This window comes from Oncorhynchus gorbuscha, linkage group LG18 (assembly GCF_021184085.1).
Source record: "Oncorhynchus gorbuscha isolate QuinsamMale2020 ecotype Even-year linkage group LG18, OgorEven_v1.0, whole genome shotgun sequence".
NCBI lineage: Eukaryota > Metazoa > Chordata > Actinopteri > Salmoniformes > Salmonidae > Oncorhynchus > Oncorhynchus gorbuscha.
In genome coordinates, this window is record NC_060190.1 from 62611663 (window position 1) to 62629396 (window position 17734).

Genomic DNA, 17734 nt, shown 5'->3' on the forward strand with positions numbered 1-17734 from the left:
GAAAACATCTGAAGCTCATCAAAGGTAAACGATTTAATTTGATTGCTTTTCTGATTTCCGTGACCAAGTTACCTGCTGCTAGCTGGACAAAATGCTATGCTAGGCTATCGATAAACTTACATAAATGCTTGTCTAGCTTTGGCTGTAAAGCATATTTTGAAAATCTGAGATGACAGGGTGATTAACAAAAGGCTAAGCTGTGTCTCAATATATTTCATTTGTGATTTTCATGAATAGGAATATTCTGTTATATTCCGAATGTTCCGTTATGCTAATTAGTGTCAGGCGATGATTATGCTCCCTCATGCGGGATGGGGAGTCAGAGGTTTTAACAAATGTGGCATTGTTCTATGCCAGAAGGATAGACTGTATTGTCGATCGAGTAAAGCCACTATTCGTTTGTGGAGCAAAACCTTTCGGTATTTTAGAGCCCTGGAAAAGGCTGTGAAAAACCTAGCTTGTTCTATTTTAGGTTCAGGTGTTTCCACCAAAGAATTGGCTGAATCAAGAAGCTTGGCCGCTTCACATAATAGCAGGTCGTCTACCTCGGAAATGTCATTTAAAACGGTGAAATCCTCCGGTTTTGGTGTTTTATTGTGAATGTCCGGCGCATCCGCGTGGTCTAGGTGTGTAGGGTCTTCTGTGCCATTATACGCCAGGTAGGAGTCTGAATGCAAATAATACATACAAAGTAGGTTATTAGACATAAAATATATTACATAAAAAATGTCAAATACATTTCAGGTATGATACTATACATTAACAAAACATAATTAAATTACCTCAGCTTTTTTGACGAGGACTGTTCTGACGAATCATGGAAACCAGGTGCTCAAGATTTTTTCACCAAGCATTCCAGATTCTGCCGGGCATGTCTTGTTGGAGTCTGAAAAAACATTATTTGACATTGTTTTAACATATTCAAATCATAAAAATGTATAAATAATAAAATATGTATAACTAATAATATATATATATATATATATATATATATATATATATAATGGCTTCATACCGTGTCCATGTAGCGCAGTTTCTTGAAGCAGTAAGTTTCCTGCCTAGTAACACTTTTCGGTCTGGGGTGATTCTGTGCATTGCACTTGCGCATAAATTGTGCATTGCTTGTTTGGGTCTGGATTATGGAGGAAGCGGGTGGAGGTTCCCGGGGAGTTGATGTGCCAGTTTTCGGTGTGTTTGAAAAAACGTTTGTACAGAATGGGAGAATAGCATCTATGTCATCTTCTCCACCATAGTCGTTCAGAGTACATAATGCAGCCGTGATCCTTCTTGGCGGTCTGTCAGCTGTAAACAGAAAAATAGGTTTTAATATAGAGTGCACACTTTTGTTTTTAATGTATAAATATTCTTATGGAATTTATTATTGGACTTATGTTGACAATAGTGTGATGGGGACTGGCTGCATGTGTTTTGCTCCACGTAATCCCCTTCTAACGAAGGCTGTTCCAAATAATTTATTCCCTGAAGTAACTGCGTAAAGGACGGATACCCTACAAACATTATATAATATGAATATATATTTATCCTATATATATATATATATATATAGAGACATTTTAAATTATAAGAATACGTGCATTTGACATATTGTAACGGATTTCCTCCTCTTCTTCCGAAGAGGAGAGTCGAAAAGGATCAGAGGACCTGTCACGCCTTGGTCTTAGTATTTTGTGTTTTCGTTATTTATTTGGTCAGGCCAGGGTGTGACATGTGTTTATTTTTGTTGTGTTTTCGTATTGGGGTTTTAGTAGGCATTGGGATTGCGGCTGAGTAGGGGTGTCTAGCATAGGCTTGGCTGCCTGAGGCAATTCTCAATCGGAGTCAGGTGATTCTCGTTGTCTCTGATTGGGAACCATATTTAGGTAGCCTAGGTTTCACTATGTGTTTTGTGGGTGATTGTTCCTGTCTCTGTGTTTGTTGTCACAAGATAGGCTGTATAGGTTTTCGCATTTCGTTTGCTGTTTTGTAATTTAAGTTAAGTTAATTTCACCACGCCGCATTTTGGTCCGCTCCTCTTTCAACAGACGAACGGCGTTACAGGACCAATATGCGGCGTGGTAAGTGTCCATGGTTCTTTTAATACGTAAATGTACACATGAACACCTGAATACAAAACAAGAAACGTGAAAACCCCAAACAGTCCTATCTGGTGCAAACACAGAGACAGGAACAATCATGCACAAACACACAGTGAAACCCAGGCTATGATGATGATTCTCAATCAGAGACAACTAATGACACCTGCCTCTGATTGAGAACCATACTAGGCCGAAACATAGAAATACCCAAATCATAGAAAAACAAACATAGACTGCCCACCCCAACTCACGCCCTGACCATACTAAATAATGACAAAACTAAGGAAATAAAGGTCAGAACGTGACACATATTACCTAAAAAAAATCGTTGTCCCTGTTTAATATTACAATAATATCAATAATATCCATACAATACCTAACGCCTTCAAATCAAATATATTATTTTCACTAACTCGCCTTCAGAAACCTCCATTAGGATGGATTCACAGATGGTCTTTTAGCTGTTCTAGGCTGCTGGCCTTGTCTGGAGTTGAGCTTTTGGCGTTTGTACAGAGTGGATAGTATCTGCTGTCACTCGCTCCGCGGTCGTGGCTCAAAGGAGAGATATTCTGGAATGATTTTACAGAGCGGAGGTGTCGTTTTTTCCGGGCGGCATCCGTATGCAAAAAATGGCCATATAGCAACCCTGAATGTTTAGAGAAGCCAAAACCACAGGTGGTTGTCTCGACATATTCTGTCTGCCGGTATTTCCTTTTGATTTGCTACACCCTCATTAGTAGCAGGTTGGGGGGAGTCCGATATAAATGTATAGACCTGGGTGGGGGGCCGTTTGTATATGCGCTGATTAGAAATAACATACACGGTATGTTTTAAACCGTAGGAGATTGTCTCGACAAGATATATTCTGCCTGGGTTGTTTGACTTTTTAGCCTTTCACGTCCTTGGGGGTGAGATAAATGCGTATTTGAAAGGCAAGTGTGTTAATCAATCAATCGAAAGTGCCAAGCCCTATTGAAGAAACGCACACACAATCCTAAACAGCCTCACACACCTTTTCAAACGCCCCATGCAGAGACACACACCCCGACCCCCTTTTTGTTTTGAAACACACACACATACATTCCCGCGCACGCACACGTCTTTTTTAAAATCCGTTTTCTCCGAGACATGCATGATGGTAGAGCTAAAAGACAGAGCCCCTTCGTTAATCTACACCTGCATTGCTTGCTGTTTGGGGTTTTAGGCTGGGTTTCTGTACAGCACTTTGAGATATCAGCTGATGTACGAAGGGCTATATAAATACATTTGATTTGATATATACAGTACCAGTCAAAAGTTTGGACACACCTACTCATTCAAGGGTTTTTCTTTTCTTTTGACTATTTTCTACATTGTAGAATGTGCAAAGTTGTCATCAAGGCAAAGGGTGGCTACTTTGAAGAATCAAAAATGTCAAATATGATTCCATATGTGTTATTTCATTGTTTTGATGTCTTCACTATTATTCTACTATGTAGAAGATAGTACAAATAAAGAAAAACCCTGGCATGAGTAGGTGTGTCCAAACCTTTGACTGGTACTGTATATATATTAAACAATGCAACTACACAAATAGCAAACACGTTGCATGGTACCTGAAGTACCGTAGGTACTATGCAACAATGTGTGCGTACGTACCTGCATCGCACTGTAAAAGCTTATTTTCAGTTATATAAAGTTGTACCAATATTATATTAAAACCTTGTTCCTTGTTAAAGCCATCACATTCAACTTTTCCAACTAACATGAATTGACAAAATGATTCCATTATACATAGGTAGAGCTATGTTGGAGAAATAAAACCTTATTTGACACATTATTTGACACTGGTTTAACCAGAAGGAACTATTATGGTTACACAGTTAATTAATGTAAAATATTAACTTAAAAAACATGATAACATTTGTTTTACAGCAATAATGAAAGGATTGTGCTCTTCAATATGAATTCCTAAGGCAATCTCACAGTTGGCTCGCCTCACATTGATATAGAAAAATAAGCAGACTTGCTGCAACATAATGCAAATGTTCTTCTCTGTGTATAGCCAGCCTAGAGTTGATAATGATGTATGTAAATCCAACATGATGTTATAAAGGCAGACTGTAACTGTATTATGTCTTCATGAGAGGCTTCTCATTTCACTGAGATCATCTACTGAGAATCTATTACATTTTGTGCACCCCCCCCCCATTTAGATTTAGATCAATTATGATAATTATTTCATATTCATCCAAATCAAGCTTCCCATAACAAAATATTACATTTTCTATATTATCATTCACTCATAACTACACTCTTAGAAAAAAGGGTTCCAAAAGGGCTCTTCGGCTGTCCCTTTATACAGAGGGTTTTCCCAAAAGGATCCTATCTGAAACCAAAGGGTTCTACCTGCAACCAAAAGGTTCAAAGTGTTCTCCTATTGAGACAGCCAAAGAACCCTTTAAGGTCCAGATAGTACCTTTTTATTCTAAGAGTGTAGTTGGCTCCCAGGACCTGTTGGCTTCAACTTACCCTTGTGATGACTGCTGAGGAGCCATGGGACACGAGCAGTAGACCGAATAGTAGGTAGCAGCTGGACCGCATGGTGAAGAAGAATAGTTCTCCAGCTCCTGTGTTCTACAGGGTGAAAGAGATGCTGTGTCTGCTGTGTGTACCTGAGTGTGTATGTGTGCGTTAGATTGACTTGGAAAGAGAGGTGGCCTCCAAAATCTTGTGTTGAGGGCAGAGAGAGGTTTATAAACCTAGCCTGCCATTCACAGTCTCAATGAGTCACTCAGCACAAGCATTGCCTCAGGAGAAAAAATGAGAAGCCCCAAGGTAAGGCTCAACACAACAATATCCCTCTGGTATTCTCTATGGTGACGCCAATTCTTCCCATTCTTCTCCACCGTTACCATACTCATCCTTTGAGTGGTCTCAAACCTGTTGTTGTTTTGTCATCTTTAAGCAGGCGATGAAGCATTATGTCTTATTTTTTCCGAAATATCAATTTCCACTCAAGTCATACGCAGCCAGGTATTATAATGATATGGTGGGAAAAGAAAAGCCACACACTCTGTTGCGCTGGTGCAATAAGTTTAAACAAATGTATATCGTCACTAATATAATGCCAATCCAATGAAAATGTTCATGCCAACTGAATGAGTACAGGAGAGTACAGGGTTTAATGCTTTTTTATGCATCAAGGCCATACTGTCTGTGTGGGTAAACTGCCAATACTCAATCTGCTATTGGAATGGTTGTCATGACTACAACTCAAGGTCTCCTCTCCAACATGAAAGGTGGTGGCACTTGTGATTTTGTTAAATAGTTTTACCCAGGGACACGTCAAAAGAAGCAATGTCAATTCAATTGTTAGATTTAAAAGAATGATGATGCAAAAATATGCTCTCCTGCTTCAATCAAATACATTTAATTGTTTAGCTTGCATATGTTCCAGAATAGACATCAAGTAATACCAGCTGATGAGTCCAGTCAGCTGCAGTGGATGAACTGTCCATCATCAGTTGGTAAGGACTTGACAGAGCCACAGTGACACAGCTAACTAAGTCACACAGGAAGCCAAGAGTAAGGTCCCATCCTCGGGAATGAGGACCAAAGGTCTAGAGTGGGATAGCACTCAAATTTATGACAGGCTTCTCTTGAAGCAGTGTGACTCTGAATACAGAAGAATATGAATGACGGTTTTCACTCAAGAGCATCTGCATTCTCCAACTCATGTTCTTCAGTCATTCTATGGGGAATACCAACCAAGGTGAACACATGAATGGCTGACATGTACCTTTGAGATTTGATCCACTGGTCCTGTAATAGCTGGTGAGAGTGAGGGAGGGGCGAGAGAGAGAGAGAGACAAACACAGAGACAGCAGTATGCTTAAGCTGCAGGGTAGACTGTTTTTAATGCAAACACTGACTGAATGCCAGGAGCTGAAATGACTTGGCATAAATCCTTCCAGAGTGCTGCTCTTCCCTGACTTGTCACTACTCTTTCATCATTGCACATAGCAGAAGAAGAACTGCATCACCTGTGTCATGACGCTGGCCTGGGGGTAGATTTATGACAGTCATAAATACCTCTCCCCCTTTTTTCCTCTCTCTACCCTATTGATGTGAGTATTGAACATCCCTTGGTTAACATAGAGATTCTGGGAGCATTAGAAGGTGGGGGGAAATGAACCATATTTTGGTAATCCGACCAGTTGAACATATATATGCGTTGGTACTTAATGAATATAATGTCAGTTCGGTTGTCATCTGAGACATTCTCATCAATGATAGGATGACATAAACGGTACAGTGGAATGTCTACACATTATAGTTATCAGATTCACATGGAATTGTTGTGCAATTTAAATGTTTGAATATGAAATTATTTGTGAGGGGTGAAATGTGATTTTAGCTTCTAAAATGTGAGAATTGTTTTCATGAGTGAATTGGGCCCGACTCAGTGGCCCGCCCACGTGAAGAGACATTGGTTATAAACTATGAAACACGCCCTCCTCTCCCTTCCTATATAAAGCCTTGACGACAATATCATTTCCTGTTCCGGGTACATTAGGATGTCGGTCCGATGTCAGAAGGGTTCAGATAATAACTACAGAAGGAAGCCAACCTCAGCGTGAGCTTTGGTTGAGAATGGTATGAACGTTGAACTCTTATTCACTACAGAAGTGATACCTCCTAGCCATTGAGTTAGCAACAGCAGCTGCAAATGTGGGCTAAGAAAGAGCAGACAGAGTACCCCGTCTTCCACACAACGACATTACTACAACGTATCCAATTTACCACCAGAGACATTCTTCAGAGGACAGGAAGATCTGTTGGGCAACACGACCAGCATCTACAACCAACCTACCGAAGCGCATCTCAGAGTAAATATTTATTGCATTTTCCTTTTGCAAATGGGCGGTAATTTAGAATTAATAAGATTCTGTATTTACAAGAGAGTAGCTGCCTACGGCCCGGCCCGATAGAGACATAGCTTCTCCCTTTGTTCTTCAATCTTCCCGCTCTTTCACTCAAACCCAGACCCCTTTACTTTGTGTAACCAGCTGTCATATCTGTTCCGTCCACTAGGGACATTTTCCTTTATGACATAATTTGTAATCAAGGTATCATTCATTCTGTGTACATGTAATTCTGTGTGATTAGTTAGGTATTTAGTAAATAAATAATTAATCCCAATTTTGTATTGCTGATTCAACTTGTTAGCCAGGATTCGTGAAGATAGCCAAGAATTTACAACTTTCAGATGCGACTGAAATAAGGTGACGATTAATATTAACTGCTATTGATGTAAAATATTACTAGATCTTTAAGAGTTTATTCGGAAGATAACAGCTCTATAAATATTATTTTGTGGTGCCCCGACTTTCTAGTTAATTACATTTACATGATTAGCTCAATCAGGTAAAATTAATTACAGAGAAAGAATTTTATAGAATAGCATGTCACATCACTTAATCCGGCATAGCCAAAGACACGACACCTGGATAGAAATAATATGCCAGATTTTATTTTCCTAAATCTCAGGCTGTCTCAATCCTCTTCAAACTCTCAAAGTAGAGAACTTTTAAGCAAGATACAGAAACAATTTACAATTTTTAAGAGAATCATAATTTATGTGAAAATCAGTTGATTTCTACATGTCCACACTGTAGTTCCAGGGTGCACTCCATTTTTTCCTGAAATATTTCCCCTTAATTACTGCAAGTAGGTAATTTGAAATTTAAAGCACTTTGTTTTATCCTATGCCTGTGTTATTGGAACCAGTCTGCTTGCCAAGCTGGAGCTCCAAATCTCAAAGCAAGTCAAACAGAGACTGGAAGAAGAAGAACACAAGGAACGAAGTAAAGTGGCTAGGACAAACAACAAAATGGCACTGTATGGTGTGTACTGTGAAATAAGACAGGTTTCCATTACTTACAAATCACGCATAACATACAACTTTAATGCAACACCAAGATTTTGTATACTTTTCAGTGTTGCTGTCAAGGCTGTGGGTAACTGGTGAAAGGAGTTAGGCACAGGAGAGCTGAGATGCATGGACAAGGTATTTAATACAATATAACACCAGTATAAACACAAAACTATGGTGCGTGAAAAATACCGGTACCACAAAATAAACGGGCATATTAACAAAACCCGGCAACAAAATACCAGCCGTCAGTAACAGCCTGAGCAAATAAAACAAACATGCACACAAACATGGGAGAAACCAGAAGGTTAAATAATGAACATGTAATGGGGGAATTGAAACCATGTGCGTAGAAAACAAAGACAAAACAAATGGAAAATGAAAAGTGGATCGACGATGGCTAGAAGGCCGGTGACGTCGACCGCCGACCCAGCCCGTCCACCTCCACTATGAACACCAAAGAGGGATCAGGATGAGCCAGCACCGGAGCCGAGGTAAACAGAGCCCTCAGGTTACCAAAAGCCCTGTCCCCCTCAGCCGACCACTGAAAACGCACCAGTCCACCCTTCAGCAGTGAGGTAATGGGAGATACTACCTGACCAAAAACCCCAGATAAACCTCTTGTAGTAGTTGGCAAACCCTAAAAACCGCTGCACTTCCTTTACCGTGGTGGGGGTCGGCCAATTACGCAAGGCTGAAATGCGGTGACTCTGCATCTCCACCCCTGAAGTGGAAATGCGGTACCCTAGGAAGGAGACGGACTGTTGGAAGAACAGGCATTTCTCAGCCTTGACATACAGGTCATTCTCCAACAGTCGACCAAGCACCTTGCGCACCAGGGACACATGCTCGGCATGTGTAGGGGAGCATATCAGAATGTTGTCGATATACACCACTGCACCCTGCCCGCGCAGGTCCCGGAAAATCTTGTCTAAAAAGGCCTGGAAGACTGATGGAGCATTCATTAACCCGTACGGCATGACAAGGTACTCATAGTGCCCTGAGGTGGTACTAAATGCCGTCTTCCACTCATCCCCCTCCCGGATATGCACCAGGTTGTAAGCGCTCCTGCGATCCAATTTTGTGAAGAAGAGCACCCCATGCATTGACTCGATCGCACTGGCTATGAGCGGGTAACTGTACCTCACAGTGATTCGGTTGATGCCTCAATAGTCAATACACGGGCGCAGACCTCCATCCTTCACAAAAAAGCCTCAGAGATTCGGAGACATGTGTTTCCATAGCTGCCGTGCCTCTTGCGACAGGGGATACACGTGACTCCTGGGAAGTGCTGCGTCTACCAGGAGATTTATCACACAATCCCCCCATCGATGGGGTGGTAATTGAGTTGCCTTCTTTTTACAGAAGGCAAGAGCCAAATCGGCATATTCAGAGGTTATGTGCACGGTGGAGACCTGGTCTGGACTTTCCACCATAGTCGCACCGACAGAAACCCATAAACACCTCCCCGAGCACTTTCGTGACCACCCCGTGAGAGCCCTCTGTTGCTACGAGATAGTGGGGTCATGACAGGCCAACCAGGGTAAGCCCAGCACCACGGGAAACGCAGGAGAATCAATAAGGAAGAGACTGGTTCCCTCCTTGTGACCCCCTCCTGCGTAACCATGCCCAGTGGAAACGGTGGCCTCCCTAATTAGCCCTGACCCTAATGGTTGACTTTCTAGGGTGTGCACAAGGAAGGGCATATCCCCAGGAACAATGGGGATCCCTAAACTATGGGCAAATGATCTGTCAATTTCAATTCCCAGCTGCGCCTGAATCTACGAGCGCCTTATGCTGGGAATGCTGGGAAAACTTAGGAAAATTAATAAACAAAAACATGTGAGCAACAGGGGGCTCTGGGTGAGCCTGGTGCCAACTCACCTGGGGGGACACGAGAGTGCCCTCCCTGCTGCCTCGACTCCCAGAGGAACCTCCCCAGCACCGACCGGAAGTGTGCCCTCTGCGGCCACAGATGGTGCATGGAACGGCCCCTCCTCCGGTCGCCCTAAGTGCAGCACCTGCCAGCTCCATGGGCGTCGGAGCGGTGGTGCTGAGGGATAGAACCGGCAGAGCCCGTTCTGGATGTCCGCAGGTAGCCAGCAGGTTATCCAGCCAGATGAACAGGTCCACCAGCCGGTCGAATGTGAGAGTGGTGTCCCTGAAGGCCAACTCCTGACGGATGTGGCGGCAGGGTCCGGAATTCCAACGCAAACTCCTGTGAGCTCCTCGTCCCCTGCCTCAGGTAGATGAGACGTTCACCCGCCCCTCAGGCGGGTGGTCAAAGACTGCCTGGAAGCGGCGTGTGAAATCCTTGAAGTGGTCCAACACCGCTTCTTCTTCCCTCCATACGGAGTTGACCCACTCCAGGGCTTTCCCTGAGAGGCAGGAGACGAGGGCGGCCACGCTCTCACGGCCCGAAGGAGCCGGGGGGATGGTTGGAAGGTAGAGCTCTAGCTGGAGCAAGAACCCCTGATAACCCGCCGCAGTTCCATCATACTCCCCCGGGAGGGTGAGCCGAATCCCACTGGGCCCGGGTGAAGGAGGGGTGAGTGATGGTGAGACTGGTGGTGCTGGTGAAGACACTGGAGGGACTCCTCTTCTCTCCCAGCGCTCCATGGTTTGTAGAACACGATCCATGGCGCTGCCGACATGCTATGCGTGTTTCTGTCAAGGCTGTAACTAGTGAAAGGAGTCAGGCGCAGAAGAGCTGAGATGCGTGGACAAGGTATTTAATACAAGATAAAACCAGTATAAACACAATAATATAGGGCGTGAAAAATAACGGTACCACAAAATAAACGGGCATATTAACAAAGCCCGGCAACAAAATCCAATTTGTAAGTCTCTCTGGATAAGAGCGTCTGCTAAATGACTTAAATGTAAATGTAAAATACCAGCCATCAGTAACACAGCCTGAGCTAATTAAACAAACACGCACACAAACATGGGGGAAACCAGAGGGTTGAATAATGAACATGTAATGGGGGAATTTAAACCAGGTGTGTAGAAAACAAAGACAAAGACAAAACAAATGGAAAAGGAAAAGTGGATCGGCGACGTCGACCGCCGAATGCCGCTCGAACAAGATGAGGGACCGACTCCGGCGGAAGTTGTGACAGTTGCCCAAGAGACTGAATCAGTCATGATTATAGGTGTTGCATATTATACAGCTATAACATTGTATAGTCCCAAGCAGGCTTGCAAAATTCCAGTACTTTTAAACATTTCCCAGGGTTTCCAGAAATCCTGGGAATCAAATCAAATCAAATGTATTTATATAGCCCTTCGTACAAAGTGCTGTACAGAAACCCAGCCTAAAACCCCAAACAGCAAGCAATGCAGGTGTAGAAGCACAGTGGCTAGGAAAAACTCCCTAGGAAGGCCAAAACCTAGGAAGAAACCCAGAGAGAGCGAATCTTCCAAGCTGGGATCTTCCAACCTGGATAAAAAATATAAAAAATATATAAAGGGAATTTAGGGAAAGTTTCCACCCCTAGTCACAAGGACGTTCCCTTGAAAATGTCAAAAGAGTTGTCAATGAGGATTGATCATTTGATGTCACATCACCTTTATAAAACTACTCTCTCTGGTCTAAGAGCCATACTTCATAACCATCCCACAGCCACACAACCACACAAGTTATTTATCAAGTACCCTCTGAGCCCAATCGTTCCTCTATTCCTTGCAGAACCCATCGTTGCTTTATGATTTATTTACCACAGCAGATTACAGAATGCCCCATTTTATTATGTACCTGCTTGCTTGTGCTAGCTGAGATTTTAGAGGCAGGCAGCCACGTGGGAAGCCAGGCTGACTAGTGCCACACATTGTTACACTCGGAGGAGTGCAGTGTGTTTGGTTCATTCTGACAAACACTGAGGTTCTGGCACAAAGGTTCTTTAGAAAGCATTAAAGCAGGGTGACCACCACATTCAAGGTAGTTTACAGACAATGGGGTTATTTTTGGAGGGGGCTTGCTTCTTTCTTGCTGTTCTTGTTTGTTGGCTTGGAACTGGGGGGGGGGGGGGGGTGCATCAGGAAGCATGAGGATGGGTACGGGGCGCTTGGCACGCTGACAGTCAGGAAGTTTAAAGCTCCTCTGTGTGTCAGCAGTAATTACTGTCTGGCAGGACAACGCTTGGCTCTGGGAGTAGGACACTAATGTCTCTGATATAATGTAGACCCAGAGCGAAGTAATGGTTTACATGAATGACAAAGGCTTCTCCTTGGCTGCTGTCTGTTCAGGATTCAGGATGAACAATCCCGCTGGGCACAGACATCACTTCAACATATACAGTATTCCATGTTGGTTTCATTGAAATGACTTGGAAACAACATTGACTCAACCAGTGTGTGCCCAGTGGGATGTACCTTACATGAGTTAAGACATCTTGATTTCTGTCATTTCTGGTGGTGGGGGTGGGGGTCCTGGCTCGTCCACATACATCGATACTGAGTGTTACGGATACAGGTATTCTGTGTGCGTGTATCCTGTGTGTATTTCTTTTCTCTCCTTCTCCCCTCCTCACAGGTGGCAATCATCATTCCCCAATCAGTCGTCAATCAGAAGACACACCTCCTCCTGTTTCCATTACTCAATCACATCCCCTTTTCCTTAGTTTAAAAAGCCATTCAGTTGTTTTCTCTGGAGCTCGATCTCTCTGTGTCTTCGTTCTCCATCTCTATTTGTATGCAGAGATCTCTCTTTTATTTTTGTCCGTTATCCTGTGAGTATTGTTTTGTTATGGTGTTTGGCTATTTTTTTGAGGGTGGGAAAGGGGGTACCAAGACAAGTTGCCCATGGGCATACACTAGCCTTTTGTAAACTTTGTCTAAATACACTAGTTAGAACTGGGCGGACCACCCACTGTATGTTTGGTTTGTTAGTTAACTAGTTTTTGTTGAAGCAGGTAGACTAGCTTAGGGGTGTTTCTGAATACTTATTGTTTCCTTGGGTCCATGAGTGTTCCACAGTAATTTAGTTGTCTGTGGTTTTTCGTTCTCACTGTTACTTTTTCACTACTATACTTTGCAAGAGTTATGTTACGGGTCTCATTACCCCCCCCCCCCCCTCTAGACTGCTGGGACAAAGGGATTCGTAACACTGAGTCTGTCCCTTCAATGAATCCCCAATCAAATTTTCTCTGCATCCATAAACATGTATTAGGGACACACGTCATGAGATTACAGGTTATTTTGAACATCGGGATTTTTGGGCTCTGGACATTACCAAAACCCATGGTAACATAATGTTGCTGCTGTTCAAATCCTCTGGCATCACCCGTGTTCATCCTCCATCATTCACGAGGCACTGCAGGATGACAGCCCATCTCTGCCACTCTTAATCTAATGCTTTTCATCTCCATGACATGGCCCCTCTGGTGTGAGATGGGAGTAAATCCCGGTGTAGCCAGGATCCAACCTGCTGGGATGATCCCCTGAAGGGATTAGGGAAGTGTAAGGGAGAGAGGAATCCGGGGGGGCAGAGCCAGGGTGAAATCCCATGGGGCCCCAGAAAAATGAGTTGCCTTTTAATTGCAGGCCATGCCTAATCCTATAGTGTTATAATCCCTGTGGGGGTGTGATGTTTTGATATTTTCCCCCAGGCAATGATGTGTGGAAGGAGAACTCTGCACAAGAAAGAGAAGGGCATAACAAAAGAATCACCATGTATTCATTATTATGTGGTATAAATCCTATTTCTAAATCCTATTTCCCTAAAACGGGGTGTAAATCCAATTTCTCTCAAACTGTCCCAACCATTCTGATCTTCAATATGTAGAATATGTAGGCATTTTATATGAAAAGTTTCTGGTCAATGTACTGTGCTTTTTCTTCTATTCAAAATTCATGAATCCTGATATTGTCCCCTCAAACACCCAAAATATGAATAGCCACCTTGTCATAGCTACAGCTTGGACACAATGTACCAATTTGAAGGTTGAAAAATATTTTCAATTGGTTTTGAATTACTGCAGAATTTGCCCTTGTATGTTTCACTGCATTCAACTTTATTTAAAAAATACAATAGATATTATACAACTGGTTTTCTGTTCTACCTGACAATGCACACACCTGGTGCCCCAGGTCTAAATCAGTCCCTGATTAGAGGGGAACAATAAATGCAGTAGAACTGTTTTCGAGGGTCAGAGTTGAGCTCGAGGAATATAGAGTAAAGACTTCAACTTTAACCTTGGTTATTTGTCCAGTTCAATTCACTTCTATTTTTGGTGATCTTTTGACGGTTATATAGACAATTCTCTAACGTCACTCTCTTTAATATTCTTCATTGTCTTTGAGATCTCCTCACCCAGTCCACATATACTCCATCGCACCTACACAACATTCATTGGGTTCTTTATAGTGCTTTACCCTTGGTGTCATAGAGCTTTATAATATTTTGTGTTTTTAGAGTCCCACAGAGTATTTTGTGTAAGAGAGAGATCCACTCCTTCAGAAAACATGTAACCTTGAATCATATCACAATTGCCAGAACATTCACTACCATGCAAATAGCCGTTCGCCTTGCAAGATCACACACGATTTATAGCTCATTAATTCAGAGTCCTGTCCTTGATTCACCACAAAGACAACTTGTCACATCCATTCCCAACTGAATCCAACCTCCAAATACTATTTGCCCTGAGCTTCTTCTGTTCTCTAGAAGAATACATCTCCTCCACTTTCTTCCTAAGTGGGTGAGAAATGAAAGGGGGCATGCTGATTGTGAAAAGTCTTTACTTTTTAACATTCTTCAAACATACAGCACAAATGCATTGAGGAGAGAGCCCCATTAGGTACTAGTTACTACTGTACTCATTATCAGTGTTATGAGTTACGACTCAGAGAGTGCATTTGAAGATTCTGTAACACAAAACAATGATTATTACAACTACATAGCATCAAATAATCCAAAGGTATGAATCAATTCAACTTTGACTTTGAGTTTAACCTAGACTATGGGATCAGATCATCCAACTCGTGTTTCTCATGCCTATACTCGACACAGACACATACTGGTATAAGGTCATTACTTTTATGCTCAAGTTTTTGTAATGTGAACATGGCTACCATCACAAATTACACTCCTTAAATCAGTGACTGAGACTGGACAGGTCAGTGCCAATCGGTTTACGTAGACAGTTCGATAGTTTTAAGCCATGGGATGCATTTGTGCTATTTACACACAAAATGTATTTCCCAAGTTCCTGTAACCTAAGCCATGTGTAAAACTAAATGCATGCTTTTCAACCGATCGCTGCCTGCACCTGCCGCACTCTGGACGATTCTGACTTAGAATATGTGGAAAACTACAAATACCTAGGTGTCAACTCATGCTGCCAAACATACCCTCTTAAAACTGACCATCCTACCGATCCGTGATGTCATTTACAAATAACCATAATTTGCAAATAAATTCATAAAAAATCCTACAATGTGATTTTCTGGAATTTTTTTCCTCATTTTGTCTGTCATAGTTGAAGTGTACCTATGATGCAAATTACAGGCCTCTCTCATCTTTTTAAGTGGGAGAACTCGCACAATTGGTGGCTGACTAAATACTTTTTTGCCCCACTGTATATCTCACTGGTCACCACCAAAGCCAATTCCTACTTTGGCCGCCTTTCCTTCCAGTTCTCGGCTGCCAATGACCGGAATGAACTACAAACAATCACTAAAGCTGGAGACTCATATCTCCCTCACTAGCTTTTAAGCACCAGCTGTCAGATCAGCTCACAGATCACTGCACCTGTATATAGCCCACCTGTAAATAGCCCATCCAACTACCTCATCCCCATATTGTATTTATTTATCTCGCTCCTTTGCACCCCAGTATCTCTACTTGCACATTCATATTCTGCACATCATTCACTACAGTGTTTAATTGGTATATTGTAATTACTTTGCCACCACGGCCTATTTATTGCCTCATTTGCACACACTGTATATAGACTTTTTTCTACTGTATTATTGACTGTATGTTTGTTTATTCCATGTGTAACTCTGTGTTGTTGTATGTGTTGAACTGCTTTGCTTTATTCTTGGCCAGGTCGCAGTTGTAAATGAGAACTTGTTCTCAACTAGCCTACCTGGTTAAATAAAGGTGAATTAAAAATAAATAAAATAAATGTGTCATTCTCTAAAAAAAGTATTACTTTTCACAAGGTTGTTGAGATAGGACATGTGAATGAGCACAACATTCTTTTGTCTACATGCCAAAGGTTTCTTTGCCTCTGGCGGAGGGCTCAGTCTGTGAAGATAGACCTTTGCCAGTATAAATAAACACAGCAGTGCGGACATGCAGTACAACACATCCCTGCTATTCTATGTACTGTAATGTATGCAGTGCAGCAGAGTGCTGTGGTGTGATGCTAACACTGGGTGACACGGGAGGCTCGGATGGCCTCAGGGCCTGACACCCCTGTCACATAGGGGTCATGTGAGGACCTGAGTAAGTGAGCTGTCACAGCATATCAGTGCTGACCTCATCCTGAGCCTCATAAACGCCTCATCTCTGCTGATGAAAACAGTTAAGAGAACCCCCCCGCGTCTTCCAGACCTCACGGACAGACAATGATCGAGCCATGTATGGTGATTTCCTATTAACCCCAGTGTTCTATTTTCCACAGCACATACAGTGTGGCAGTTAGCTGAGATCCCAGCTAACAACAAATGTTCCCAGAACTTTAGAGAACCTTCCCTTAAGAATCTCATTAACGTTTTCATAGGATTGTTCCTGTGATATGCCGGGAAGGTTTCCAAGAGACCATTCCCTTAATGTCCAATATAACTTACCCAGAACGTGATTACTGTCACGATTCCGGCGAAGTCGGTCCCTCTCCTTGTTCGGGTGGCGTTCAGCGGTCGAGGTCACCGGTCTTTTAACCATCGCTGCTCCACCTTTCATTTTCCACTTGTTTTCCCGCACACCTGGTTCACATTCCCTCATTAGACTAAATGGATATTACCCTCTGTTTCCCCAATGTATGTGTGTGGATTTGTTCTTTGTGTAGGGTGTTACGCTATAGGCTGGCTTGCGCAAGGTTTGTTTCAAACATAGGTTTGTTTGTTTTGTTTAATCCAGTTCATGTTACCGTGGTAGTGCTTTGTGCTGCCTCGCCTGTGCCTTTGGGCCAGGGTGTATATTCATGTTCTCCTGTTATCATCCATCTCTGCTCTCCTGCGCCTTACTTCCCGGCAACCAGTTACTTACCCCATTACAGAATTCCACACTGATCAATGGAGTCAGCAGGAGCGGGTGCGTCCGGGAGCACGCTGCTATGCTTCACCATCTCGGCGCTGTCATGGACCGCGTCATCCAGACTATGGACCGCTGGGAGATACAGGGAGTCCCTCCAGTGCCCCCACCAGCACAACAGGGGTCTCCACCACCCGGTCCCAGTGGGATTCGTCTCACCCTTCCCAGGGAGTTTGATGGAATGGCGGCACGCTGCCAGGGGTTCCTGCTGCACCTGGACATGTACCTGGGGACTGTCCACCTGGCTCCTTCGGGACGTGAGAAGGTGTCCGCCATCGTTTCGTACCTCTCGGGGAAAGCCCTGGAGTGGGCTAACGCCGTGTGGGTAGAAGGAGATGCGGCGCTGGACCACTTCAAGGAGTTCACGCGCTGCTTCCGGGCAGTCTTCGACTACCCGCCCGAGGGTAGAGCGGCGGGTGAACGTCTCTTCCACCTGAGACCTGTTCATCCGGCTGGATA

General features: G+C 43.2%; 1 long non-coding RNA gene across 1 annotated transcript in view; it reads right to left on the bottom strand.

Moving 5' to 3' along the window:
- Nucleotides 1-226: 226 nt before the first annotated feature.
- The window catches only part of LOC124003239, a 52425-nt gene continuing 34917 nt past the window's right edge, over nucleotides 227-17734 (bottom strand). The window contains exons 2-5 of the long non-coding RNA XR_006833197.1: nucleotides 4608-4712; nucleotides 1016-1302; nucleotides 783-886; nucleotides 227-667 (exon numbers count right to left, since the gene is read on the bottom strand). This is a non-coding gene — a long non-coding RNA (uncharacterized LOC124003239). The remainder of the gene's footprint in view (nucleotides 668-782; nucleotides 887-1015; nucleotides 1303-4607; nucleotides 4713-17734) is intronic.